Here is a 6007-nt window from a genome sequence, read left to right as displayed (position 1 = left end):
TGATTTCTACCAAAGTACAGCTGAGGCTGATGGAAATGTCATTAATTTTACATTTTCAACCAAAAGTACAGGAGAAATTAGTAAGTTCGATGTGATGGTGATGCTAGATGAAAAGTGAAGGGATGTTGCTACAAGTCATCCCAAGATAGGAATTTCTGAATAAAATTGCATGGTAATTCATACAGAAATTGTGGGAAATGTGACTAAAAAATAAAAATATCAAGCTGCTGGTGCCACTAGAGGGAAGTCCCAAAGTCAGTAGGATACATCCTTTGGGTAAAATTATTGTCCATCCGTAGTTGGCAAGATATTTCAGTCAGCAAAAAAAAAAAAAAAGGGAAATGTTGTCCAGGAAGGAAGCAATGAACTTGTCAACTTTTGCACTATGTCACAAAATGTGCAAAAATCAACTTTTTTTGTAAACTTATGGGATGATGGAGGCCCTTTGCCTCGCAGAGAGGGCCAAGAGCAGCAATCATATGGCCGAAGATCACTATCAACAAGCCTTCCCTTAAATATAAAATGTCCCATTCATTCACTGCCAGACAACAGAAAACAGCAACGAGTTGCCACATAAGTGCAGCCTGCACAGAAAAACACAGCGCCTCTGGCCACAGCGCCATCTCACATTTAATGTCAATAGGTTCCTGCGCACACTGAAAAAGATCCCATTGCTGCTTAATATTTCAAAATGTAAGTCACAAAATTCTTAATATTCCTGCCTTTCCTTGCCAAACTTGACACTTTCCGTCTGTGTCACGCTCATTACACAATAACAGCAAAGCCCCACCCCCACACACCCAACCCCACCCACCCACACCCACTCCCACCCACACCCACTCCACACACACACACACACACACACACACAGACTCAAATGACACTCATGGTCTTCATGGTGTTTAAATTTTGCAAAGCTGCCTTCTGAAAAAATGTTCAAATATGCGGTCTCTGTCCCCATTTCCGGGGGTCCGTAATGTGGCTCTTTGCTTTCTCTGTGGAAAACTCCACAGGTTGACTCCCTTTATGAATTTACGGCCCAAGGCCATTGGCAGCCCTTTCTGCTGCTTCCTGACAGTGGCTCCTCTCTCCGTCTCCCTCCCTGCAGAGGAAGAGGCTCGAGGCTATGCTGAAAATAAGATAAGATATTCAAATATGTCCACGTGTTCACCCACAAGTTCTAAAGTTTATTGAGGTCAGTCTAGTCCCTTTTTCTCGACTGGTGAACGAGACATCCCGATCAGAGATTGTTTGTGTGTGTGTGTGTGTGTGTAAACAAACCTGAGCCTCGCCGTATCACTACCCATGTGTGATTATGTGTTTTGAGCTCTCTGAGCGGCGAGGTGAGATGCCTGGGAGCGTCACACCGTCTTTCCTCCATGGATGCCCACAAGTTTCTGTTCTCAGCAACAGTCAACAATCCAGCGATTCAGCAGTAGAACACCAGCGAGTGATATACAAACAGGCACAAGGAAACACAGAAGACCACGCTGACAGACAGGGTGATCTGATGGGAGCGGCTTTAAGCAGCAGAGGAGAGCTTTTGTCCCTGACAGCAGTGGAATGTGTGTTCATGCATGCGTTTGTCTGACCTTTCTGCATTCTCAAAATCCTTGCAGGGTGATGCTCATGTATGTGCAAATAGGTCATGGGTGTTTGCATTTTTCTGTATGACCCTGAAGAACTGCATTGATACAGTTGTGCATAAGTGTAACCTTTGTGCCTGCTTTGATGCCTTGTTCATTAATTTTCTCTAATATATGTGTTTGCCCTCGAGCGCGAACATCTGGCTGTGCATGTAGGTGTGTATGTGTACACAGGATAACACTGAAGTCTGGAATGAATCAGCAATCACTAGATTTTTGACACTGAAGGTTGCTATAAGAAAGGAGTTATACATGACCTCTCCTTTTATTTTCCTCTGTCATTTCCTCCACCTCATCCTCCCCATTTTGCCCTTTCTGCTTGTTACTCTATCTTCCCTCATCCCTTCCTCTTTCTGCGTTTGCAGTTTAGACCAGGACCACAGCCATGGCTACATTCCTCAGCTCTCTCGGGCCAAGATTGGCATACAGATTAGCTAGCCTTGTGGCTCTATCTTCCTCCAAGCTCACATGCAGGGCTACAGCGTCATGAATACATTATAACAGTCGACAAACAAATGCATGGCTGAGAGCATCCAGAGGAGGGAGCTAGTGCACAGAATACAATGCTTTTATTTTTTTTGTGTTGTAATGTAATCAGAGGGCACTGGAGCATTCTCATGTGATTAGAGTTTCCACCACGATATGAGCAGTTAAATTGTTGAGCTGTTGCCATTTATCTTGCGTGCCTCTCTCTCTGCCCTATGTTTGTCTCCTTTCTGATTGTCTTCGCTTTCTTTTTCCACTTTTTTTGCCTCCACCATGCCTTCTTTTTCACCCTCAGCAGGGCTTCTCTTTCCTTCACTCATCTCCTCTCTTTACCCTCCTTCTATCTTCCCTTCCTCCAAATCTAATTTTCATTCCCTGCCATTCCTCCCTGTTGCCTCCTCCCATCTCCTCCCCCTTTCCTCCCTTTTCTTTCTCCCCACACCTCTCCCTTTTCTTATCAAGGCATTAGTGACGATATCAAGCCATCTCCTGCTCTCACCTCTTTCAAATGCCTCTACTTCTGTCCCTTCTCTCTCTCTCTCTCTCTCTCTCTTCTTCAATCTCTCCCTCTCAGAAGGCCCTGAGTGAGGACGGCAGATCGTGTGAAGTTGGATGTTGATTCTAGGTGACAGGCACCATATGAGTCATAGTCATAATCACAGAGCTCTCCTCAACCCCCACCCTTTGGCTGCACAACACAGCAGCACTGCAAAGCCAAATTGCCCTTGGTACAAACAATAGCTTTACAGTACACACCATGAATGTAAATTTGTACAATATGTACAGTATTTATTTGTCTCTGACAGACTCCAACACATCACCAAGAGCCATCCAGTTTAGTGAAAAGTACATATTACTCTAAGCCACCAAAACAAAATAATTGGCCACATGGCCCAGTACGTTTTTAAGATTTGCATAAAAGCACCAAATTGTCTGCAACCCCATACATATTCTGGACCACTGTTCTAGCCATATGTATAAACATTGTACATGTGCATATATATAGAGCATTTTATAGCCAACTGTATGGGTTTCTTCCATATAAAATGTATCATAGTAGAATATATATGAAATCATTTGAAAATACTATAAACTGTTTAGCTGAGAATTTAAAGGCAAATTCAATAAAATTGTGTGAATATATTTAATATATAAATATTGTACAAATGCTAAGATTAGTCAATTGACAGAAAATTACTCAGAAACTATTTTCACATTTTATAAGCAATAATGCAACATTTGATGGTTCCAGCTTTTAAAATAGGATAATTGACTGCTTTTCCTTGCCCTACATTATAGTAACTGGAATACCTTTGGGGTTTGGACAATTGGTTGGATAAAACGAGACATTACATGACATTGTCTCAAATTCTAGAAAATGTTTCATAAACCAAATGATCAATTGTGAAAATAATTGGCAAATGAATCAATACTGAAAACAAATGTTAGCTGCAGCCCTCAAAAATAGAGACATTGGAACATGAAAATATTTCTGTCTGTGCCAATTTCCAGTATGGGAAAAGGACAAAAATAAAAAGTATAAGCTAACTTTTTCAATAACAAAAACAGTGGAGTCATAAAAACGTAAATGTATACAAAATAAATTCTTGGACGTGGGAATGCTAAAATTAACTCTACAAGAGAAAAAAACTGAATAATAGAGACGAGAAGAGGATACAGGAAAGCGGACTACAAAAATGACGAGAGAGAAAAAACAGCTGAGAGAGTAGAGACCTCAGTCACAATAAGGTAACATGCAGTGGTCAGCTCAGCTCAGACCTTCCCTAGAAAGAGACCCAAAAATGACAGGGAGAGAATGAAAGAACAAGTGCTACAAACAGGAGAAGAACGAGAAGTATCAAATTTGAGAAATAATTAGCATAAAATGGAAATAAAGACAGAAAAGAAAAAAGAATTAGTAAATATATGTAACTGGACCGGACAGCTGACTGGACATCGAAGGACATGAGAACTAAGTAGAGTCTGAGTAGAGGATGAGATAAATATAAAAAAAGGACAAATCAGAAAGACAGCAGAGATGAGGAAGGTCAAACCAAATGGAAATGGATACGAAGACAAAGCTAAAAGAGAAAGCAGGGAAATCTTCTGAGCTGCAAGTTCAGACGGTTGGAGATTTATCAGACAAAAAGACCACAAGCTAACACAAAGAAAAACGCTACAAGGGAAGAAATAAAAGATAGTGGAACAAAAAAGAAAAACCAAAATGGCTCTGGAACTTTGTTTAATGTAGAAATATCCGTAGTAACAAAACAGGAAAAAGATACGCCTAAGTCATGTTATTGTACTGGACCCTGAAACATTTTTCTGCAGAGTTAATATACCCTACAAGAAAAAGAGAGAGAGAGCTGCCTCAGTTAACACACAAATAGCATTTCAAAACTGAGCAGACGGAACCATTCAGAGGAGTATGGCATTATGTGATTATGAAAGAGCAAATACACGAAATCAAAGAATCACTATTGCTCAAAAGTTCCAAAAGGGGTGAAGTGTTGCTGGGTAGGAGGTCGAGGTTGTTTGGGGTGGGCCAAGACTGCTGACTGAAACAAACATCCAAGCACCATTGATTGGACACAAGCAGGGGATCAATAGACATGGCCGAAGATGCCATAAAAGAAGGAAAAGACCACCCAATCCAGAAGCTTTCGCTTCTCAAGTGCATGCATACCCCCCCCACCCACCATTGATTAACTTGGGGACTGTGTGTGATTACAAAGCAAACTCAATCTGCTGTCCAATGTAAAAAAAAAAAATGATGAAAGGAAAAAAGCAGGGGCAGCTGTGGAAGCTATAAGGAAAACTCTAGAAAATGATCATGTAATGGATCTGTTAATTCCTCTACAACACCAGCATAGCTAATATGCTCGAAGACAAGATGATTATATTACTCATTAGCTCGGTGGCTAATGAAATAGCTCTGTGTTTTTTTTTTAATGAGCTTATCATGGCTATTGCACATATAGCCTCGGTTTTTCACACATAGCAGAATGAAGCGCAGTGTGCCAGCAGGATTTCTCCTCATAAGTGAGTCAGTTTGAGACAGAGAAGGGAAGCAGGAGGGAGCGAAGGTGTGAGGGTGCCAGGGTACAAGAACTGAAAAGACATCCCTGGCCAAAGTGTGTGTGTGTGTGTGCTTGCATAATTTGCCTGGTGGGGTTATCCTCAGGCAATAGTTGAATTGCTGCCTGGAGTAAGAGTAAGTTTGTCAAACTAAACAGGGCTTATTCATGAATTAAAAGTCTAGTTTTGTACAGTAGCCTATGCCTCTCATGTGAATTCTCTAGATGCTCCATCTCCTGAAACCAGCGTTTAGTCCAGAGACAATTTGACAGACGCAAGACTGTCTGGTCTCAGCAAGTCAGTCTGACAGTAACATGGCCCTCAGGACAGGCGTATGTGTGTTAGTGAGAAGTGAGAATAAAATGGAGTCACAGGGGACCTAATTAGGCCTCTGGGACACTTGAGTTCAAACTCAGTGTTTTCACTAGACAATAAGATACATTTCCTTCTTATCTAAGCCCCCTCTGCCTGAGTGAGAGCAGGGAGGAAAAGATTAAGAGAGTATGTGGGTTTTAGTGTGTGTGTGTGCATTTCACTATAAAGAAACGCTCAGTTATGAGTCCCATGCGTGTTTTCCAATAGCCTAACTGTTATAACATGTCGACAACTAGTGAGATCAATATGCTAAGAGCGATTGCCAATACCAGTTGCATAATGTTGCTGTCAAAGCGTCTCCACATGACGCGGTCACCCGCTGCGCATCAGCGTTTTTGTGTCCAACGCTTCCCATTGCCGATATGTGCGGGCAAAATTGAGCGCCGGGACTTACCGCAGAAGAGAACCAGCAGCGCTGTCAG

The sequence above is a fragment of the Micropterus dolomieu genome, linkage group LG16, assembly GCF_021292245.1.
Source record: "Micropterus dolomieu isolate WLL.071019.BEF.003 ecotype Adirondacks linkage group LG16, ASM2129224v1, whole genome shotgun sequence".
In the NCBI taxonomy this organism is placed as follows: Eukaryota; Metazoa; Chordata; class Actinopteri; order Centrarchiformes; family Centrarchidae; genus Micropterus; species Micropterus dolomieu.
The sequence above is the reverse complement of the archived record's forward strand: the minus strand, read 5'-3'. Positions refer to the sequence as shown.